Source organism: Pan troglodytes, chromosome 5 (assembly GCF_028858775.2).
Source record: "Pan troglodytes isolate AG18354 chromosome 5, NHGRI_mPanTro3-v2.0_pri, whole genome shotgun sequence".
In the NCBI taxonomy this organism is placed as follows: domain Eukaryota; kingdom Metazoa; phylum Chordata; class Mammalia; order Primates; family Hominidae; genus Pan; species Pan troglodytes.
In genome coordinates this window covers 170,312,839-170,337,300 of record NC_072403.2, presented here as the reverse complement: position 1 = coordinate 170,337,300, position 24,462 = coordinate 170,312,839, and the positions used below count along the sequence as shown (strand labels likewise).

At 40.3% G+C, this 24,462-nt stretch overlaps 1 protein-coding gene and 1 pseudogene across 9 annotated transcripts in view; one reads left to right on the top strand and one right to left on the bottom strand.

The window, feature by feature from the left end:
* Positions 1-24,462, bottom strand: part of TULP4 (TUB like protein 4) — a 277,110-nt gene that overhangs the window by 210,608 nt on the left and 42,040 nt on the right. The window contains exon 1 of one of the 9 annotated variants that reach the window (XM_016956546.4): positions 17,187-23,238. The exons of 6 other annotated variants lie outside the window; for them this stretch is intronic. The gene's annotated coding sequence lies outside the window, so the exon portion shown is untranslated. Of the gene's footprint in view, positions 1-7; positions 8,282-8,323; positions 17,146-17,186; positions 23,239-24,462 lie in introns of those variants that run through there. 2 more of the 9 variants (XM_063812691.1, XM_016956547.4) reach the window with 2 other exon arrangements.
* The window catches only part of LOC739918 (signal recognition particle subunit SRP72-like), a 67,718-nt pseudogene that overhangs the window by 6,343 nt on the left and 36,913 nt on the right, over positions 1-24,462 (top strand).

Genomic DNA, 24,462 nt, shown 5'->3' with positions numbered 1-24,462 from the left:
TGCTTACCTTCTGGAGAGATCAGCCACAGGGGAATGAGGACATTTGGTCTCCAGCCTCTCCCTTTCTCCTTTAAGACAAATGAAAGGGGGAGTAATAGGAGATACCCCATACCTTCAATATAAACCTGTAGGAAAACCATGTCCTAAAAATTTTGAGGGCCCATCTAAAACTTTAATTTGGGAAGATTGTGTTAATTCACATGCAGTAGTATTAAAAAAAATGACTCATATGGTTTAGTAATAGACTGGGCACCAAAGGGCTATTTAAAAAATGATTGCTCCTCTGGCAGAAGGGAATGCCTGGAGGCTACTTATTTTATATTTCTTATTGGGATGACGAGGATCATCATCCTACTTTGCATAGGAGGTTCAGCTCGTCCTTTTCCTTAAAACAGGAAGATAAGGGCATTACCCCCCACCCCGATCGAGGCCTAGTATGGATACTCCCCATTCTGAGCCCAGAACACCCAGAACTTTGGAAATTGGCTATTGCCATGTCCAGACCGCAAGTATGGGAAGGGGAAACGTTTCTGTCTGTTGTCCCCACTACCGCCCCTTGCATCCGTGATTCTGAACTCCATGATAAATCCCCTTTGAACCTTTTCCCTCTTTTTGATGCTGATCCTCCTTTATGGGACTCCAATTGGCATTATGATAATTCTTCTTGACCCAGGTATGCTCCTCTACCTCTTCGGCATCCCCGGGCACCTTGGATTGCTTCTTTGTGGCGCAGAACATTGGGCATTGCCACTGCCGCTCCTCTCCCTCAGTATCAACGTAGACTCAAACATTCTGCTTTGTTTACCTCCAACCTGACTACTCCTATACAGAGTTGTGTTAAGCCTCCTTACGTGCTGTTAGTGGAAAATGTCAAAATTTGGACGAACAATCAAACTGTCCAATGCATTAATTGTCATTTATACACTTGTGTTAACTCCCGTTTTGACTCCAGGAAAAGTGTAATGTTGGTTCGAGATCAAGAAGGAATCTGGATACCGTGTGCCAGACCAGTCAAAGAATCCTGTGTCAAAACTGGGAGAACGAACAAGCCTTCATCGCCATGGCACATTTATATAAAAAGAAGGGGAGAGATGTTGCGGGAAGTCAGGGACCCTGAACGGAGGGACCGGCTGGAGCTGCGGCAGAGGAACATAAATTGTGAAGATTTCATTTTAATATGGACATTTATCAGTTCCCAAATAATACTTTTATAATTTTTTATGCCTGTCTTTAATCTCTTAATCCTGTTATCTTTGTAAGCTGAGGATGTACGTCACCTCAGGACCACTGTGATAATTGTGTTAACTGTACAAATTGATTGTAAAACGTGTGTTTGAACAATATGAAATCAGTGCACCTTGAAAAAGAACAGAATAACAGAGATTTTTAGGGAACAAGGGAAGACAACCATAAGGTCTGACTGCCTGCGGGGTCAGGCAGAATACAGCCATATTTTTCTTCTTGCAGAGAGCCTATAAATGGATGTGCAAGTAGGAGAGGTATCGCTAAATTATTTTCCTAGCAAGGAATATTACATATTAAGACCCTAGGAAAAGAATTGCATTCCTAGGGGGAGGTCTATAAACGGCCACTCTGGGAATGTCTGTCTTATGCAGTTGAGATAAGGACTGAGATACGCCCTGGTCTCCTACAGTACCCTCAGGCTTACTAGAATGGGAAAAAACTCCGCCCTGGTAAATTTGTGGTCAGACCAGTTCTCTGCTCTCAAACCCTGTTTTCTGTTGTTTAAGATGTTTATCAAGACAATACGTGCACCGCTAAACATAGAACCTTATCAGTAGTTCTGCTTTTGCCCTTTGCCTTGTGATCTTTGTTGGACCCTTATCTGTTGTGGGAAGTCAGGCACCCCGAACAGAGGGACCAGCTGGAGCTGTGGCAGAGGAACATAAATTATGAAGATTTTGTGGACATATATCAGTTCCTAAAATTAATACTTCTATAATTTCTTAAGCCTGTCTTTACTGCAATCTCTGAACATAAACTGTGAAGATTTCATGGACATTTATCACTTCCCTAATAATACTCTTATAATTTCTTACGCCTGTCTTACTTTAATCTTTTAATCCTGTTATCTTCGTAAGCTGAGGATGTACATCACCTCGGGACCCTGTGATGATTGCGTTAACTGTACAAACTGATTGTAAAACATGTGTGTTTGAACAATATGAAATCAGTGCACCTTAAAAAAGAACAGAATAACAGCGATTTTAGGGAACAATGCAAGACAACCCTAAGGTCTGACTGCCTGCGGGGGCAGGCAGAATACAGCCATATTTTTCTTCTTGCAGAGAGCCTATAAATGGACGTGCCAAGTAGGAGAGATACCACTAAATTCTTTTCCTAGCAAGTAATATTAAATATTAAGACCCTAGGAAAAGAAATGCATTCCTAGGGGGAGGTCTATAAACGGCCGCTCTGGGAGTGTCTGTCCTATGCGGTTGAGATAAGGACTGAGATACACCCTGGTCTCCTGCAGTACCCTCAGGCTTACTAGGATTGGGAAACACCAGCCCTGGTAAATTTCAGGTCAGACTGGTTCTCTGCTCTCGAACCCTGTTTTCTGTTAAGATGTTTATCAAGATAATACGTGCACTGCTGAACACAGACCCTTATCAGGAGTTTCTGATTTTGCCTTGTCCTGTTTCCTCAGAAGCATGTGATCTTTGCTCTGCTTTTTTGCCCCTTAAAGCATGTAATCTTTTCCCTGTTCATACACTCCCTCCCCTTTTGAAATCCCTAATAAAAACTTGTTGGTTTTGAGGCTCAGGGGGCATCATGGACCTACCAATATGTGATGTCATCCCCAGCAGCCCAACTGTAAAATTCCTCTCTTTGTACTCTTTCTCTTTATTTCTCAGACCGGCTGACACTTAGGGAAAATAGAAAGAACCTACGTTGAAATATTGGGGGTGGGTTCCCCCGATACTTATCAGTAGTTCTGCTTTTGCCCTTTGTCCTGTTCCCTCAGAAGCATGTGATCTTTGTTAGACCCTTATCAGTAGTTCTGCTTTTTGCCCTTTGAAGCATGTGATCTTTGTACCTACTACCTGTTCTTATACCCCCTTCCCTTTTGAAACCCTTAATAAAAACTTGCTGGTTTGAGGCTCAGGCAGGCATCACAGTCCTACCAATACGTGATGTCACCTCCGGCGGCCCAGCTGTAAAATTCTTCTCTTTATACTGTCTCTCTTTATTTCTCAGCTGGCCGACACTTATGGAAAATAGAACCTACGTTGAAATATTGGGGGCGGGTTCCCCCAATATGGGAGGATTGCTTGAGCCCAGGAAATCGAGGCTACAGTGAGCCATGAGGAAAAGGGAAGAGAAAAAGGAATGGGAAGGGAAAGGGAAAGGAAAGAAAGGAGAAAATAAGAAAAGGAAAGGAAAAGAGAAAAAAGGAAGGGGAAGGAAGGATCTTATGAAAGAATACCTATAATATGAATCAATTATATGAAGTTCAGAAACAAGCCAAACTAATTTTATCAGTTAATAGAGAATACATTGGTGGTACGACTAAAAATTAAAAAGAAAAAATATTACAAAAAGCAGCGTGTTGCTTATTTGGGGGGTGGCTACTGTGAGCCGGGAGAGGCACACAAAGGTGTGTTGCTTGTATGCTGGCCGTATTTCTTTTTTTCTTTTGAGACGGAGTCTCATTCTGTTGCCCAGGCTGGAGTGCAGTGGTGCAATCTTGGTTCACTGCAAGCTCTGCCTCCCAGGTTCATGCCATTCTCCTGCCTCAGCCTCCCAAGTAGTTGGGACTACAGGCATCCGCCACCAGGCCCGGCTAATTTTTCTGTATTTTTTAGTAGAGATGGAGTTTCACTGTGTTAGCCAGCATGGTCTCGATCTCTCAACCTTGTGATCTGCCCACCTTGGCCTCCCAAAGTGTTGGGATTACAGGCGAAAGCCACCATGCCCGGCCAATGCTGGCCATATTTCTTTACCTGGGTGGTAGTTACGGGGTGTTCACTTTATTCTTTATTACATATATACACTTTATAACATATGCTTCTGTATGTATATCTCACAACAAGTAAGTTTTTTTTTTTTTAATTTGAGAATTTTTTAACTTGAGAAACTTGATATAAACAGGTTTAACAAGCTGTGAACTACATTAGGCATCAGACCTGGGGGACTTTTAGAAAAATTAGTAAGGAAGTTTTTTTCAAATTATTGTATCCAACCATAAGGGGTACTCTCCCAATCTAGAAGATTCCAATAAAGCATAAAGATGCTATTTTAGTTCTCAAGCTAAGGTGTCTACAAAGAAAATGCACATTAACAGTAATGAATGGATATAAAACTTCAGAACAAAGTTCTATTTCTTTCTAAAGGATAACAATGTAAGACAGTGGTTAAACAGAAAAGTAGATTTGGAAAAAAATATACACGTGTCAGATGAACACAAAACAAGACAAAAATATACAGTAGAAAATTTTCAATAAAATATGCAAACACCCTAATGTTTCAGCTTTTGACTACAGGTTTGCTTGGGGGTTGAGGAAAAGAAAGAGAGGAAGCCAGGCAAGGTGGCTCATGCCTGTAATCCCAGCACTTTGGGAGGCCAAGACAGGCAGATCACTTGAGCCCAGGACCTGGGCAACATAGCAAAACCCAGTCTCTACAAAAATTAGCCAGGCATGCTGGCATATGACTGTAGTCCCGGCTACTCAGGAGACTGAGGTAGGAGGATGGCTTGAGCTTGGGAGGTGGAGGTTTCAGTAAGCTGAGATCACGCCACTGTGCTCCAGGCCTGGGCAACAGGAGCCAGACCCTGTCTCAAAAAAAGAAGAAGAAGAAGAAAGAAGAAAAAAGAGGAAGAAGGAAGAGGAAGAAAGGAGGAGGAAGAGAAGGAAGTAGAGGAGGAGGAGGAGAATTTCCTGTTTTATGATTTGAATCAAACACATCCCAGTTTCTCCTCCTGGGAGGCTGACTCTGCTACCTTAGGGACCCATGGAGGATGTGGACACAGGACGTCCTCACAGCTCTACTACCTAGGAACAGGGATCCTGTGCTTTCTGTCCCTTTTCCTCCTCTCCACACCCAGGCCTCCCTTCGTTGCCCTTCTGTCCACAGATGGCAGCAGGTCCTGAACTCTGCATTTCTTTTTAAATAAAGTAACTATGACAACCTGCTTTATTTATTTTTTATTTTTTATTTTTTATTTTTTTTTGAGATGGAGTCTTGCTCTGTCGCCCAGGCTGGAGTGCAGTGGCACGGTCTCGGCTCATTGCAATCTCTGCCTCTCAGGTTCACGCGATTCTCCTGCCTCAGCCTCCCAAATATAGCTGGACTATAGGTGCCCACCACCACGCCCAGCTAATGTTTGTATTTTTAGTAGAGACAGGGTTTCACCATGTTGTCCAGGCTGGTCGCAAACTCTTGACCTCAGGTGATCCACCCGCCTCAGTCTTCCAAAGTGCTGGGATTACAGGAGTGAACCACTGGGCCTGGCCCGATGACCTGCTTCTAATTAGAATCACTCCTTTCCTTTCAGAATTTTCCAGAACCTACAAATACTCACTGAGCATGAGGCAGTTTTGTTTCCTAATTAGTTTTAATGGCTGCCCCGAGGCCGGTTCAAATTTGCACTCAGAGCCTGCCTTTGAAGGCTGGAATACTCTCAGTAGCCACTCGTTATGTGGCTATTGACAAATGCAGGGGAACACATACATCCAGAAGAAACTAACATCCCTGCAAAGGTAATGGGATTTAACAATGATTTTATATATTTATTGTGTTATCATTTTCTACCTCTAATTCTCAAAACGTGCTAGTGAGATAAATAATGTATGACTAGGATTATTCAAAAGATGTGTTTCTACAACTGTGGTAGTCTCAAATCATTTTCCCATTGACTTGCGTTGTAACTTACAGAGGTGGAGTCTATAGAATTCTGTCTTATTCAGAACACAACCATCTCTTTCAGGTGTGGCACACAGAAGCACTGAGCACATAAGCAGACTCATATAGCAAGGGTCTTTCTGCCTGTGGTAGAGGTAATTTTTTATTTAATTAATTATCCCTACCTAAATCATATACTCATAAACAGAGGCTATGTTTTACTCCAATTTTTATGCCACCTGCAATTCCCACCAGTACCCCTGCACTGAATTAAGTGTTCAATAAGGTACTGAGCATGGCACATTGCCTCAGTTTAAGGAAGTGGGAAACAATAAACATGAACTGAATGAGTTTCTGTGTGTGAACCCCAGGTCAACACCAGCCACTTGGAAGCCCAAGGCTGTGGGCATTTCAGCCCTGTGAGCAAAAGCCACAAGGGCCACAGGTCCACTGCCAAGTTCAGAGAATCACAAAGAGGTGTATTTTCAAGGAAAGCTACTCCCTATTTACTTTACATGGCTGATTTCAACAGCCGATTATAAGAATATGAACATGTAATTATCTGTAGAGAGAGAGGAGGGAATGGAGCTTGCAGACAAACCGCTTGATTAGTAGTTTAAAAGAAAGTGGAAGTTAGCTACTTCTTAGAGTGAATCTACACCTGATACTCAGATATTAAAATACTGTGGTACCATATTGGGGCTCACCAGTATCAAAAGTCAGGTGCCTTCATTAAAAAGGGGAGCATTTTATTTATCAAAGCAACAAAGTCTGAAAGAAATACTAGCCTGTGTCACATGTCACACAGGGTACACAGAAATGAGAGAGTACTTTGGTGATATAATTCAAAAAGACTTAAAATGCTGCAAAATCTTTTGATTCATCAATTCCACTTCTGGAAGTTTATCGTAAGGAAATAATCTTACACTGTGCAAAGACTTGGCTACAAGGATTTCTTATAGCGTTTGTATAAGGGAAAAATATGAGATAATCAGTATGTCCAAACAGGGTATTGGTTGAATAAACGTTGATAAAGACATAAAACAGAATACTATAAAACCACTAATAATCATATGGTAGAAGACTACGAAACAACATGAAAAGACGTTCTCAGGAAGTAAAAAGTAAAATTACATGTTACACTTCCACAATGCTCTGAAAGGGCCTCTGCACACTACTAGATCTTGAGTAAATTACAACAAATGTAATTTTTAATTGCTGGACTTGCAGGAAAGTATAGGAAATCTCTATGGAAGGCACATACACATAAACATAAGGGAAAGCCAGGGTCATCTGACAGGGGACACAAGAGCGGATACAAAACAAGCACTGGAATCGGAATTAGGGTGACCAATAGTCACAGTTTACCCAGAAATGTCCCAGTGTTAGCAATGAAAGTCCCACATCCCAGGAAACCCATCAGTCCTGGACTAACCAGACAGTTGGTCATTCCATCAGCTATCGAGACTTTGGTCCAACCTCTAGGTACAGAGGCTGAACCTGAGTCACACACATTCAGCAGGACTCACAGGCTAAAGTGTCCCACAATTCTAACATCCTTGTATATCAGAGCAAATACAAATTTTAGCTGCATGCAAACTGTCCCAATTTAGGAAATAAGGATTCCCCCAGATAAGGTTCAACCAAAAATCTGTTTACAATTTAAAATTACTAAGCACACAAAATAAGTCACCATGAGTTCTCAGTACAAACAACAAATTTAGATCCCCAAATCTTCAGAAACTGAAATAAACAGAACTTTAAATAATTAGGTTTGAAATGTTTAAAGGAATTAGAAAGCAAAACACTATCTAAAATGCCAGAAAGAACCAAATCTTTTAGAAATGAAAAACCTATTCTTTCAATAAAATGCAGTCTACAATTAAGACATCAGCTAAAAAAGGAATTAATGAACTCAATCTAATAGCTCAAGAAATTACCCAATTTTTTTATAGCACAGAGACACAAGGAGATAGAAATATAAGAGATCAAGAGAAATGAAAGACAGATTAAAAAGGACAAATCTAATTAAAATTCTAAAGGGACAGAACAGAGAAAATGGAAAAGAAATATATGAAGACATAACAACTGAGAATTTGCCAAAACTGATCAAAAAAAATGCACAGACACAAGAAGCAGCACAATATATGCCACGCAGGAGAAATAAAGAAGAAATCCACACCTGGGCACACTTTAGTAAAAGTGCACAATAAAAACACCAAGAGAAGAGTTCAGAAGTAGCCAAAAGGAAAAGACAGGTGCTTACAAAAGAATGACAATTAGATGATAGAGACATCTCAACAGCGGCACTGGCTGCCAAAATCAATGAAATAGTATCTTCAAAGCACTCAAAGAAAACACAATTATATTCCCAGAAAGATTGTCTTTTAAGAATTAGAGTGAAATAAGAAGACCATTTCAAAAGAATAACAGCTGAAATTTAAGGCCAACTGACCTCGCAATATAACATCTAAACAATATTCTTCAGGTAGAAGGAAAATGTCTCAGAAGGAAGGTCTAAGAAACAACGAAAAAAGAAATTGTTAAATATGTAGGTAAAATTAAACAATGTCTGTTCAAAACAGAACAATAAAGCAGAAACAGCAGACTCATATTAATACACAGTACTTATCAACTTCTAGGTATAGCTCTTAATGCTTTATAGGTACTATATTTCTCATTGAAAAGCCTTAGCCTTATGAGAAAGATCCTTTTGTTGTCCACATTTTATAGGTGAGGAAATTGAGGCACAGGCAGGTTAAATGCTTGCCCGACACTATCCGGTAGGCAGCAGAGCTGGGTGTCACACCAGGCTGCTGGTTTCAGTTTCTAGTTTATGTGCTTAACCACTAGACTGTGTCTATGACAAGTGTGGGGGGGAAGGTAGAAAACTAAAAAATAAAAAAAGGACAATTTGATCAAAACAAGGATGATCAGAGCCAAAAGTACTCTAAGGCCTTTATATTGTTTTAGAAGGATAGTTAAAATACTCAACCTTATACTTAATTATCTTAGGTAAGCATGGTAAAATTTAAAGGGCAATCACTAAAAAACTAGAAATAAAGTATAAAACTTCTAAATCACTGGAGGGGTAAAAACAGAAGGGAGGTGGGAGCAGGGGAGACCAAAATCAATCCCCTAGAAAGAGAAAAACAATACAAAAGGAAAAATAAATGAAAATGTACAAAGCTTCTGCACAGCAAAGGAAACAATCAACAAAGTAGACATAATCCACAGAATGGGAGAAAACATTTGCAAAATTATTCATCCAACAAAGGATTAACGACTAGAATATATAAGGAACTCAACAGCAAAAGACATTCTGATTTAAAAATGGGCAAAGGATCTGAAAAGACATTTCTCAAAAGGAGACAACAAATGGAGAGCAGGTACATGAAAAAGTGCTCCACATCACTATCATCAGGGAAATGCAAATCAAAACCACAAGCAGATGTCTTCTCACCCCAGTTAAAATGGCTATTACTAAAAGAGTCAGAAAATAACAAATGCTGATGTGGATGCTTGAGCCCAGGAGATCGAGATCAGCCAGGGCAACACAGTGGGACCCCGTTTCTACAAAAAATTTTAAAATTAGCCAGCATGGTGGCATGCGCCTATGGTCCCAGCTACACAAGAGACTGAGGTGGGAGGATGGCTTAAGTCTAGGAGGTGGGGGCTGCAGTGAGCCATTAATCACGCCACCACACTCCAGTGACAGGGTGAGACCCTGTCTCAAAACAAAACAAAACACTTCTTGGCTATAGCAAAGGCGGTATTTTGAAAGAAAATTCATTGCCTTAAATGCTTATGTTAGTCTGGGCATGGTGGATTACATGTGCAATCCCAACACTTTAGGAGGCCAGGGTGGGAGGACTGCTTGAACCTAGGAGTTCAAGACCATCCTGGGCAACACAGTGAGACCCCGTCTCTACAAAAAATTAAAAAATCAGCCAGGCATGGTGGCACATGCCTGTGGTCCCAGCTTCTCAGAAGGCTGAAGTAGGAGGATCACTTGAGCCCAGGAGGTCAACGCTGAAGTAAGCCATGACTGCACCACCGTACTCCAGCCTGGACCACAAAATGAGACGCTGTCTCAAAAAACAAAACAAAACAAAACAAAACAACAACAACAACTTATGTTATAAAAGAAGAAACTGTTATAAAATGTTATAAAACTTATGTTAGAAAAGAAAACTTATGTTATAAATTAAGGAGCTAAACATTCAACTTAAAGAAGTTAGAAAAGTACAGCATAAACCAAAAGAGAGTAAAGGAAGAAGATAATAAAAACAGAAATTAAATAAATAAAAAGAAAAAAAAATTAGACAAGCTAAACAAAGCCAAACACTGATTCTTTGCAAAATGTAATCAAAGACACAAAGCTCTGGCAAGATAGATAAAGACAGAGCAGCACAAATAAATACTGACAATGAAAAGAGGGCTACAACTAACTACAGACACCATGAAACTTAAGATAAAATAATACCATGAACAACTTAATGCTATAAAATTAGATAACATATGAAATGAGTAAATTCCTAAGAAACACAATTTAACAAAACTACCTCAAGAAGAAAGACAGTCTAAATTGTTCTATAACCACTAAAGAAAATGAATCTGTAGTTTAAAATCATCCCACAAAGAAATCAGGCCATATATTTTACAAACGAGTTCTACCAAACATTCAGGAATAGCCTACAGCAGTATTACACAAACTCAATCAGAATATTTAAAAAGTGATAATAGCCACAACTAGTTCTAAGAGGTTATTAGAAAATCTGTTTGTCTACTAATTAGAAATATAATCTATTAGATATAATTCATCATACTAAAAGAGTAAAGAGCAGGGAAAAAGATTATTGCAATACAAGCAAAAAAGTATCCTAAAATTCAACACTCATGGCTGGGCGCGGTGGCTCACGCCTGTAATCCCAGCACTTTGGGAGGTCGAGGAGGGTGGATCACGAGGTCAGGAGATCGAGACCATCCTGGCTAACACGGTGAAACCCCGTCTGTACTAAAAATACAAAAAATTAGCTGGGCGTGGTGGCGGGCGCCTGTAGTCCCAGCTACTCCGGAGGCTGAGGCAGGAGAATGGCGTGAACCCGGGAGGCGGAGCTTGCAGTTAGCCGAGATCGCGCCACTGCACTCCGGCCTGGGCGACAGAACGAGACTCCTTCTTAAAAAAAAAAAAATTCAACACTCTTTTTTTTTTTAGATTCCAAATTAGGAAGAGAATTTCCTTTTTCTGATAAAGGATATTTACCTAAAATCTATAGCAAACATCATATTTAAGAATTAAGATAAAGATGTCTGTATCATGCTGTACTAGAAATCCCAGACAAAGTAGAAAGATGAGAACCCTACTACCACACAGTACTGGAGGTCCGAGCTACCACAGAAGACAACAAAAATCAATATAAGGTATAGGAGGATTGGAAAGAAAGAAAACAAACCACCTAGGCTGAAATCCCAAACAAACTGGACATGCAAATTATTAAAGGTGATTTCATAAATGTTATGTCATTTAAGACAGCCATATAAAAGGAATCATTATTCCCATTTTCTCTATGAGGAAATAGAGGCTCAGAAAGGTTTTGAGCAACTTGCCTGAAGTTGAATTCCCCCTATTAAGTGCTGAAGCCAGAATTCAAACCAATTGATAATTTCAGTGCTCTTCACCGTAGACCACATGACCTCCCCTCAGTTAATATTCACCCGTTTTGCCAGTGGGCTAAAGGACAGCTGCAATAGTATCATTTGCCACTTTAAAAACAGTCACTTGGTCACATTCACTGGCTAAGAACACCCTCCTCAGCCTGGCATTCAAGGGCCTTCACAGAAGGGCCATACACCTACCTATTGTGCCAGTCTTGTCTTCCACCAGGGTCCTCTATAAAAATTACTCTCCTTTCAAAGTATGAATATATTTACTGCCTGGACTAAGCTCCAAGCTAATCCATCCAAGTACAATGCTCATCCCAAATTCCCCCAACTTTAGCCATCTTTCATGATGCAGCTTCGACATCACCGATTCCATAAATCCTTGCCAGTTCCTCCCTAGTAAGTATGGTCTTCTACAGCAAATGTTTCTATCTTAAGTTGCTCATTCAATTCTACACCATGTTATAAGTATTTGAGCCCTTATCATCCGTGCTAACTTGGGAATTACTTAAGGGTAAGGACTTTTAAATGTCTATTCATCAAGACATCTAGCAAGCAAAATGTACGTATATATTACGTATTCAATAAATGCATGTTCAGTTGAATAAAAGTGCTTTTATTTGTATATGGTGTTAAAACTGTTCTACTCTAGAAACAAATGACCCTACACAGGAATAAAAATACTTTTCCAATGATGTCGTAAATTATATTATTTTATAGGCCAATAAACTACAGGAGAAGTCTTTTTACTGCCACGACAGAAATAAACACTACACATGCATATGTCTGGCCACGCAAATGCTAGATGGAGCTTAACAACTCCATTCACCCTGTAATTTGAACCCAGATCTGTATGGATCTCAAACCCATATACTCCAGGTTGGCCTCTCCTCTTCACTGTAAACATCCCATTGTGTTCTAAGATTTACTACCTGGTTTATCTTCCCTACTACAATATGAACCTTCTGAGGGCAAGAAATAATGCCTTCATCACTGAATCTCCAGACCTAGAAAAGAACTCAGTAAATATCTGTTGACAAATGACCATTAAATGTAGGAAGAAGCCCAACATGCTGACCGACCCCTTCCAAAAGCATTACAGTGCGTCCTCACAAAAGAATAAAGAGATGAACTCGAGTGGGAAATTACAAGCCCTATTATGTTCACTATATTCTCATTAAGAAGGAAATAGCATATTTTAGAAAATTTTCCACTGAAAGAGCTGAAATAAAAATTTGGGGTTCTTAAAAAGCTAAATTCTAGTCATCTAAAACACTGCAGTCTTGGATGGCAATAAACCCATAGAGCATAATTAAACAATAAAATTTGTCTTGAATTACTAATAAATACCATTACAATAAGAGTTCCAAGTAGCTAAAAATATCCCCAAGCTCCTGCCAATGTCCCACAGTTACAGTGTTTAAGTGATATCATCATACTGAAATTTACTAGGAATACAAGACCAGTAAGACAAGATCTTTTCACAGACCCATGGTAACACAGAAAATTTCAACTAGTCTATGATCTAGCATGTATACAAGAATAAACAAGTTTAGATGTAATAAAAAGTTTACTCTCGTGGTTACAGGTACAGAGGAAATTACTAAACACAATCCATTTCCTTTATAAAACAGAAGAAACACAGAAATAATTGCGAGAGAAAACAAAGGCTGTGGCAAAACAATTCTGCATTACTTCTACCACCACATTCCATATTCCAGAAAATTATTATATCTGTACAAAGAAAGGTACAATTGATTTTGATAAATCTGAATTTTAGAATGTCTTTTGGATTATTACTTAGAATTCTTAAAGCTTAACTAGCACAAATTTCAGTAAATTTTTTAACTTACAATTTCAAGTTCTTTCCAAAAAAAACTGAATTGAATGAATTGCAACAGATAATGGCAGTTTGTAATTTTCCTAATTTTTTACAGCCAAATATTTTCATGAATACCTATATATTGTTAAACTAAAATGAAAACAAAACACCAATTTACATCATGATGAGTAAATCTGTTTTCACATCTGCTGCCATCTTTTTTACTTGCAAAAATAATCCCCTGGCATTTTCATGTTTTTCATATAGAAAGGACTCAAATGGAGAGCTGAAACGCAGCCAGCAACTGAACAGAGCCCTGGCTATAGCCCAGCCACAGTTGGGTTCTATGGGAGGGATGAATTCCAAGTGATTCCTTCTTGGTTCTGATGGTAAGCGGAAGTGCCTGACCCTCGGCCAACAGATGGACAGGGAAGACACAGAGAGCACACCCACATTGTCCATCTAGGCCAGAGATCAGGGCAGGGCAGGGCAGGGCGACAGGGGAACAAAGCTAACAATGGACCCGTGCCCATACAAATGGATGCACTTCCAATCCTAATACATGTGCTTACAACTACATGGAAGCGGCTGTGAGCTATTCATTCAATGATTTCCAACATACAGAGAGAATCTCAGGGTGGTGAACAGTACTCACAAACAGGCCTGGTACAGAAGGAATGAGCACAGTTTGCCTGTACTGTAAGGCAAACCACAGCAGGAATTCAGGTAGGAATCATCAGTCAGAGACTGAAGGAGCAGAATACAGATGTCAACATCATAAATGGCCAGCAAAAGTGTCTCCTTGCGTTGCCAAAACTCTCGCATAATGACTTTTTGGACAGAAATATTCTTGTTTCCTCATTACAATGGAACTACTGTGATTAATCCAGCAACAATAAACAAATAATATGTTGTTTATTGTTATAAACATATTATTTGTTATAAAGAATTGTTTATTGTTGCTTAACAACAACAAAAAATCTACTAACAGACCAGTCCAAGACTAGACAACATAAAGCTAACATAAAAATACAAAATCTGGACCCTGAACGTAAACTGTTCACAATCTGTTAGGAAGGGGAAATTCACATACATGAAATAATCAGAGAACAATTAAGAGTGAGGGTGTGAAGCTCTGTGTAGGGCTTGAACAATCAAAGACCTTGAGAATCATACCAGCAACAGAAAAGTGTTGAACCTGAAAAGCAGGAGAACTGGGTCCTTGTACTATCTGTGATCATTAAAGACGAAGACAAAGGAAGAATAGACATATCTGAGGCAGAAAACATGCTGGTTAACCTTTCATAGCCACAGCAACCCTGTGAGGTAGGTATCATCCCCATTCCACAGGCAAGGAAACTGAGGCTCACACCTCGGGCAAGTTACTTAACCACTGTGGTCTCAGTTTTTTCATTTGTAAAATCCAGGAATTAACATAATCAGCAGTTTTCAAACTGGGACCAGCCAAGCACCAGTTTTCTAGCATTGACTCAGAGCCCTGAAGTGGGCAGGGCTGCAGGCCAAATGTACCAAAGCCTCTGGTCAGCAGCTCAGTACCTATTTCTCCACATAATGTTTTGCCATTATAACCACAGCACTGAGAACAGCACTCAGTATATAATGGGTGGTCAGCTAAAAAGTGAGGAATGAACGAATCAAGCAGATGGCACGTCATCACTGACTTTAAGCTGACTCTCATTCACGGCGGCTCATTTCCTCATATGTCTAGCAATGTTTCTATCGTCAGCATATCCCCAGCTCTTCAGCAGCGGGTGGAGGGTAGCATTCTTCTTGAAAGGATTTGCATTTCTTTCTTTCTGCCAAGCACCCCTGGGCTCTTCCAACTCAGAAGCATTTAGATTCGTTTCTCAGCTTGGGGTTTTCCAGACCATGCAGGTAGCATTAATTCAAACCCCAAGCCAAACAGTCTCAAAAGAGACTTTTTCTTTTTAACTCCATTTGCTGATGGATGTTTTTGTTTTGTTTTCCAGCCTGGTCTCCATCTGGCCTGAATGAGTCCCAGGCCCCGGCCTTCAGTGCTCACTTCCCAATTCAGTTTTAGACCTTCTGTCTCCCAAAAACACTCACTCCTCTTTCTCTTTTTCCCCACCTATGGATTTTTCTCACTTTCTTCTGATAAAGACTTTTAACGGATGTTTGCTGTATCTTTTGCAGTATTTCTAAGGGCTTAGAGTAGGAGAGTTTTCCAGAATATATGGTCAGCCTCATTTACAGGAGGGTCCATTATCTACCACTTTTCACTTTGGATGTGGTTTAGAAATCATTCCCTGAGGTTAAATGGGCGCAGAAACTACATAAGCCGTCAAAGGAGAGGAGGACACCCCAGGGGACTCCCAGAGGGTGAAGAAAAACACAAGCAGCCAATACAAGAGAGACGCTGAAGCTGGCTGGGGTGGAGGAGGAGCCTGAGGTGCAAGAAGCAGACCTGCTGAAGCAGAAGGCTGGAGGCAGTTTATTTCCTAGTGAAAGGAGACCAACTTGCACTTTAACAATTAGTTCTGAAGGATGACTGGTAGGTAAGTGAATATAATGATTCTATTTACTGGTACTTCCACCAATAAAGAGGACAGTTTAAGAACACAGTAGTATCACTTGCATATATAATTCTATAAGGACAAGCACACAGATCCAAAGTTGAATCAAATTCAGGCAGGAAACAGCACACAGGAAACCCCAAGTACAAGGAACTAAGATGAATGAAGGGGACGCTGTGCTCTGCCTGCTGTAAAGTGCTAAGATTCAGAGCACAAGCCAAAACCTTACCTTTTACGCAAGAATTTTGTTATACAGAGTGGAAAATAAGTGAACTATCACCAGGGGCTTCGAAACATTTATTATTCTGATTCAATTATTATTGAATGTAGCTAGACATAGTGTTTCAAAATTTCTAAAAATGATTTTCTTTTATTACAACAATAACCATTTATGGAAGATATTAATAGTTACAAGTTGGCAAAATGAGGCTAAAAGAAGCCATAGAGCCATGGTGGCGGCACTGTATCTAGGTTCTTACAGATGAACGTCTTTATAGGGTTTTTTTTTTTTTCTTTTGAGACGGAGTCTTGCTCTGTCACCCAGGCTGCAGTGCAGTGGTGGGATGTCAGCTCACTGCAACCTCTGCCTCCTGGATTCAAGCGATTTTCCTGCCTCAGCCTCCTGAGTAGCTGGGACTACAAGTGTGCGCCACCACCATGCTCAACTAATTTTTGTATTTTTAGAGGTGAGGTTTCACCATGTTGGCCAGGCTGGTCTCGAACTGACCTCAAGTGACCCGCCCGCCTCGGCCTCCTAAATTACTGGGATTACAGGTGTGAGCCACCGCACCCAGCCCATAGATTTTCATGTAATATAACGTTCTGTATACGAAATAATTAAAATAATTCTAGACAGAGAAAGGGTTACCATGACATGGGGTTCATCAAGAAAGCATCTGTGGTCCTGGAAGATCCAGATGCCTGCTTTACACAGGTGTTATTACAATTAACACCAACAAGAATAAAAAGTGTCAGGGAAAATTCAGTTGATTCTTGACTACTACCATGCCCTATAGGTGCACAAATATAACATGAGAAAATTAACGGCAGGATTTAAATCTCGTAGCCGTTCTTCCCAGAAACTAGCATTACCTCAAATCAAAGAGTAGACACCGGGTAGCAGGAAAAAAGATAATGATCCAAATGTCCCCTTAACCCACATTTCAGTCAAAGGTTATAATCACAGCTGGACATAATGAACATTAGTTTGGGGTTCAGCAATGATTTATATCATCTAGTTCTTAGAGGGAATTCATATTCACTTATCAAAAGCTTACCTTTTAGAAACAATCAGTTCTATTTCCTTCAAGTTCTTATACCACAAATTTAAGATCTTCACAAAATAGTATTTGTGCACCTAAACGTGGAGATACTCAGCTTGACCCAGGACTAAACGAGAAAGAAAAATTAACTAGGGTTACCGAGAAAAGGTTCCAGAAGCAACAAGCATAAATTCAAAGTACTTAAAAATGAACATGCACTGTTGTTTTAAAGAATCTATTAGAAACATGACTCTTTCCGAGAAGAATATAAAGCACCTAATTAAAAGCACATACAAAATAAGACTGTTTATAATAACTTTTAAAAGGAAAAATAGAGTTAAGAAAAAGAAGACAGCAAAAATGTTAATGCAAACTATAAAAAACTTGGCCTGAAGTATACTCTTCATCAGGGCAAAGAGAGACTCAGGATGGCTTACACAAATCTTATCAGAAATGAGGAAACTGACTAGTTAGCCAGGAAAGATGTTTTTCCCAGTATTAAATTTTGAAGAAATGTCACCAATGAAGCACTACGGAAGAGTCATCAGATGGTGGAAGGGACAAAGACAATAATCTCACACAAATGTAAAAACAGGGTTTACAATTATTTCCTATAGCAAACATGAATAAAAGCTTAACATTAATGGGTAACTCAGTAAAAGCAGTGTTTTAAGGGCTAGGTTAATGTGGTCCAAAACATGCTATGAACAAAATAGAAAAGAGAACCTGTCCTTCCCCTTCTCCCTAAAAATCATGACTCTTAATGAGGCCAGCTAACAAGCTAAGGATTGGTTCTAAGGCTTGGCACTGCATTTACCCACCTCCCTGCTTCGCTGTGAAATGTAACCACCTGCCCCCATCAACCCTTCTGGCTAATGGAAGGATAAAAACCGGAATGGAAATGCCTCACTACATTTAGGCCAGTTCTGTAAATAAATAAATAAATAAAAACTAAGGTGACCAGCTGGCCAACATAGTGAAACCCCATCTCTACTAAAAATACAAAAAATTAGCCAGGCATGGTGGTAGGCGCCTGTAATCCCAGCTACTCGGGAGGCCGAGGCAGGAGAATTGCTTGAACCCAGGAGGCGGAGGTTGCAGTGAGCAGAGATCGTGCCACTGCACTCCAGCCTGGGCAACAAGAGCAAAACTCCGTCTCAACAACAACAAAAAAAATTACGGCAGGAATTTCAACCTAGGATTTAAGTCTGAATTACCTCACTGAGATACCAGTAAAATGCATGGAAACAAATGAGATGCTCTTTCTCCTTCTGCCTTTTTAAATATCCCTCCGATAACACCCACAAAGTGAGGTGGTTCACCCTGGCCCCCGTCATAATCCATTCACCCCAGTCATTTGCCCAAAGAAATGAGAGTGCAAAAGCTACAAGTGAGTTATTACTCCTCACGTTTAATGTAAGGTATCTGCTATTCATTTCTTTTTAAATAAAATATTTTTTTAAAATAAAGATCAACTAAATTTATTTATCCATCCATCTGTCCATTTATTCATTCACTGTGCAAACACTTGAGTGCCGAACATACCAGGCACTGTGCTAAGCAGAATAAAACAGCCTTAACTTTCTAATTTAGATGACAAATTACAGCATTTCTCTCTCCCAATTTAAACAGTTAAAAGAGTGCACCTTTCAAAGACCATTAGAATGTGAAACTTTCTTCTGCATGGGTCCTCAAATACAAAATCATATCTTCAATTAATCACCCAACTATCACCACTCCATAAGGAAAGCTAGGCTTGCAGACTTGTCTCGGCAGCCAACAGTTAGACAGCTGCACAGACACTGAGGCAGGGCCTCATTTAAGTGGAAATCAAACTATGCAGGGACTCCTCCTGACCAGTTTTCTCCTTTGGCATGAGGCACTTCTTAACTTCACTGAAGAATTTCTGTAAGAAACTAATTTTCACAACAAAAATAAAATCTATATTCAGGTAGCCACTTGTCCCAAAACGCTAATAAAATAGATTCCTGGTAAAGAAAAATGAAGAAAAGATAACTTTAAATAACCAGGGAGGAAAAAGTAATAAATGATCAGTTGAAATATCAAAAATAAAAAGGCAATAAAAAAAGATAAAATGGCATGAATGCATAGTATCATGGACTCGGCATGGCTTCAATTATTCATTTTTTAATGTATAAGTTTTTTTTAAGTGTATTCATATTACACTGGTCTTGCTACCATGGTAAGATTAATGCTATACTACAATTCTAATTAAAATTCATACTGAGGCCCAACTCTCAACATTCACATTGATAAATAAAAGGAAATGGCGATGGAATACACGAGAAATACGCAACTTTCCTTCTTACCAAACTGTCAACTTTAACTTCCCAGTTATGGATGGAGAAAGTCAAACCCTCATGTCTACCGTGGTGCATCTCGTCTATCCACGCAGTTAGTGGCACACGTTTAGCCGCGCCGTAAAGAAGCATCACCTCACTTCACAACTGTGTTCTCAAATAAGCCCTCTGGTCTAGGGAAAAACCATCTAAGCAGAGGTTCACATGCTGAATTCCAAGCCAAACACGTATCAAGTGTTCACAGCTGTCTGCTGTTTTGAGAACTTCTTGGAAGAGAATGAATAGGTCTGCTGTATATCTCACTAAGAGTGAAGAGGACCTACACCATTCTAGCGGGGAGGAGGAGGAAAGAGGCCAAGGACACGTTCCCAATTACGCTATCGTCAAATGGCTGGCCTGGGAGAGAGAGAGTCTCCATTTTCTTTTCTCTTTTTTTCTTAACATAATTAATCAGATATTAAACACAGATGAAGTAATTTGAAACTAATTTTTGTACCATGTAAGCCATGTGTTAAAGATTTTCCTCATAAATGTACATAGCTATCATAAACTGAGGCTAGAAACTATCTTCTAAATGTATTAGTGTCAAACACAATATTACCGTCTTCCCGTGACATTAAGATCAGAACACAGCAGTGAAGGGAAAAGAACATATTTTCATTCTATCATACTTGAGCTAAAATCATAAAGACGTACTAAAGCAATTTAAGTGTGAATTTAACGGTATCTTTTAAAAGTTTAAACTAGACGGTAGAAAGCATATATAATTTAAGTTCTGAATTCTGAATATCTACTTATTGTTCTACATTTTCAAAAACTATAGCCAGGCCAGGCGCGGTGGCTCAAGCCTGTAATCCCAGCACTTAGGGAGGCCGAGGCAGGCGGATCACGAGGTCAGCAGATCGAGACCATCCTGGTTAACATGGTGAAACCCTGTCTCTACTAAAAATACAAAAAAAAAACATTAGCCGGGCGTGGTGGCGGGCGCCTGTAGTCCCAGCTACTCGGGAGGCTGAGGCAGGAGAATGGCGTGAACCCAGGAGGCGGAGCTTGCAGTGAGCCGAGATCGCGCCACTGCACTCCAGCCTGGGGGACAGAATGAGACTCCGTCTCAAAACAAAAAAAACAACAACAAAAAAAAACAACTATGGCCAGTATTCTGGATCCCCATGGGGTCTACGTAAAGAAAGCTAAACTCACCCAGGCAAGCTCCCCAAATAGAGACTGCAACTTACCTCCAGCTCTCCTTCCTTTCACTGGTTCTACAACAGTGCCCTAAACATAGGAGGTCCTCTAAAAGTATTTGTTCAATAAGATGCTTAAAGGGGAAAAATATCAGAATCAAATAAAGAATACTTGCTGGCACCTATTAAAAAACAAAATAAACTAATAAAAGAGGTAAAATGATCAAGAAGAAAATAATCCCACTATTATCAGAGCAACTGGTTCTTCTCAACTTACGATGTCAAAATGTTCTCAAATAACATCAAACAAAAAGTATTATCAAAGTTAACATTACATTTTTTTCTAGGAAAGATCTAAGTATATGTATTGAAAATTAAGCTTTTCGATCAATTTAATCAACATGAGCATACAGATAATAGTTTAGTACTACTAATAAAAATATCTTTTGGAAAGTGCTGGATCATTTTACACTAAAGCATATGGCCAAAAAAAAAAAAACCAACTAGTATTTTCTTCTACATTTCCCCTCTAAACACTACAAAATGCACTACATCAAAACAATTGTATGGAAAGATACAGTACTAGACTCGCTCTTTGTGAAGCTGTATTGTCAATACAGCTCATTGTACCACACAGTACAGGCCAGACACCTTTAGCAGTCTCAAAGGAGCTGTGAAAACACAGACCTTACACTTTCCCCAATACTTCATCTAACGCAAACAGAGGGCAGTCCACTTGACCGACATGCAACAGACTTAAGATCCCTTGAAGCCCAGTTATTCCGTGCCTATGATGATGAATTTAGCACAAGAGGAAGGGAGTCCACATTCACCTCCACCTATGCTGAGAGAACCCAACAAAAGCTTGAGCCTGGGCTCTGGTTCAAAGGCCACAGCAGCAAAAGAAGTCAAGAGAATTCCAGGGATGAGGTGATGGGAGTTGATATGATGCTCTCTGAGTGAAGGAAACAGTTGCCTCAAGCCAAGCTTGAGATGGCCCAGAAAGACCACAAAGGTTACTGCTGCCAGAAAAAGAAAAGAAGGGATATCTCTGGTACCTGGGACTGTTACAGGGAGTTGTTTCAGAATATCTGCATCACTGAAGGACATCATCTCAAGAAGTCCCCGAATTAAGATCTGATATTTAAGGTGCAAAGTGACAGCTTCCACACAAAGGCCAAAAGTTACCCTCCAGGCCACCAGAAACTCAGTGTAACCAAGCCTAGTGTGACACTAGAAACAAGACAACTACCTACACGAGCCACACTGAGCAGGAGGGAGGGATGGGGCAAGAGTTGTTTTGGCTACTGTGGCCAAAGCTAACCCTTGCTCCTGGTGGCCCTAACATAAATCTCCCCAATTAACCCACGGACTATGTTGTTAAAGTCTTCTTACAAACAGGTTGTTCAGAATTCTGAAAAAATATTTCTAGAGAAGTAATGTCATCAGCATTATCATTGCTACACAGGCTAATCTGTAAAAGTCATTTTAACCCATGATGTACTTGGGCTGCAACACTAAAAGTAATTTCTCTGATACTCTTTAATAGCTACAAAGAAATCTCATTTTCCTGACCTCCCTGACTGAGAGGTCATTAAAGATGACATTCAAGACCAAGAGACAGACCTAGCATAAATAGATGCTGTAGGGCTGGGCATGGTGGCTCACGCCTGTAATCCCAGCACTTTGGGCGGCTGAGGCATGAAGATTGCTTGAGCCCAGGAGTTTGAGACCAGCCTGGGCAAAATGGTGAAAAACTGTCTCTAATAAAAATACAAAAAATTAGCCAGGTGTGGTAGCACGCGCCTGTAGTCCCAGCTACTTGGGAAGCAGAGGTGGGAGGACCACCTGAGCCTGGGAAGTTGAGGCTGCAGTGAGCCATGATTGCACCACTGCACTTAAGCCTGTGCAACAGGAACAAAACCCTATCTCAAAAAAGAAAAACAGAAAAAAGGAAAAAAAGACCAAAAAAAAAAGAAGACCAGCAGAGGTCTTGGCAAACAAACAAACATGTGGGTTCTAATAAGTTAGGCCTTCTCTATTTCCATAATACCTTGGTATTATTATTAGCAAATATACTATATATTTATGCAATATACATTTATGTAAATATACTGCTTGCATAACACCTTGGTAGGTCTGCAGAGAAGGCAGTGCTGGTTTGTACCCACCACTTTCCAATTATTCTGAATTTAAAAACAGAGTGCTGGGCAAAGGGACCCTATGACACAAGGGTGTCGAGCTGGCACCACCTATATTGACCTACTGTCACCTAAATAAGTTATGAACTCAGTACAACAGTTCTGAGAGTCATGTTTACCATTCCATTGTCAACTAAGAACACGTTTTTGTTGCTTTAGAAGAAGGAGGAGTTTGTGACCAGTGTGAGACTCCATGTCTACTATATAAAAAAAAAAAATTAGCCAGGGGGTGATTGCACACCTGTAGTCCCAGCTACTTGAGAGACTGAGACGGGAGGATGACTTGAGCCCAGGAGTTTGAGGCTGCAGTGAGCTATGATCATGCCACTGCACTCCAGCTTGGGTGTCAGAGCAAAACCTTGTCTCAAAAAAAAAAAAAAAAAGAAAGAAAGAAGAAGAAAGAAGGAAGAAGAAAAAGTCTCCCAGCCGGGCGCAGTGGCTCACGCCTGTAATCCCAGCACTTTGGGAGGCCAAGGTGGGCAGATCATTCGAGGTCAGGAGTTCGAGACCAGCCTGCCCAACATGGTAAAACCCCGTCTCTACTAAAAACACAAAAACTAGCCGGGCATGGTGGCGCGCACCTGTAATCCCAGCTACTTGGGGGGCTGAGACAGGAGAGTCGCTTAAACTCTTGCAGCGGAGGTTGCAGTGAGTTGAGGTTGCACCACTGTACTCCAGCCTGAGTGACAGAGCAAGACTGCCGTAACAAAAAAAAGAAGAAAAAGTCTCCCTAGTTTATTACAGTCTTTACTCCTGCTCAATATTTAGAAAGTATATGTGAACTGTATACTCCTATATTCACAGCAGGGGCCTACCCTCCCTCAGTACTTTCACAGAATGACACTTCTTTGAAAGTCACAGGGTCTTAAATAAGATGACGAGTTACTGTCCTCCACAGCAGAACTACAAACAAGATCTTAATTTGCTAAGTTACTGTTTATTTACTAATATTACCCCAAATTCTACGTTTTTGCTTACTACAGAAATTCTCATAAGACCTATTTCCTTGGGCTCCATGCTGACAGGTCTGGTTACTGAAGAAAATGAAAGAACTTGCCATTAGTGTAGTTATGTACATCAAGGTGGGTTCAAAGGAATCTCTAGGGACAGTGACAAAGCGCTGCCGTGGGTTAGAATGGGCATTGAGAGCTAAAGAAAGTAGTAACTGTGGCCATCCAGACGGCTAGACTTGTTGCTCAATTTGCAAATCAGTGCCAGGAGAATATGAATTGGTGAGGGTCAGTGTGGGACCTTGAAGATTACCATCTCCCATGGTCTTTCACAGGCAGGAATATGGCCAAACCCTCTCAGGCTCAGCTTCTCTCCCTGTATGTCCCTGGCCAGTTTTCTTCCACTATCCACAGAACCATCAGAATTACCACAGTTTCGACAGCAGCAGCCTCATGAAGTTCAAACACCATGGCACATGAAGAAGATGGGCAGGACTAAGAGGAAAGCAACAACAACAAAAAAAGCAGCTGCAACTGTGCGGGACACTTGTAGCGCGTGGGTTCCAGACAGTGGCAGAACTATACAAGCACTCCACAACTCGGCACTGGACTGTGTTCCAGTCTAGTAAGATTTG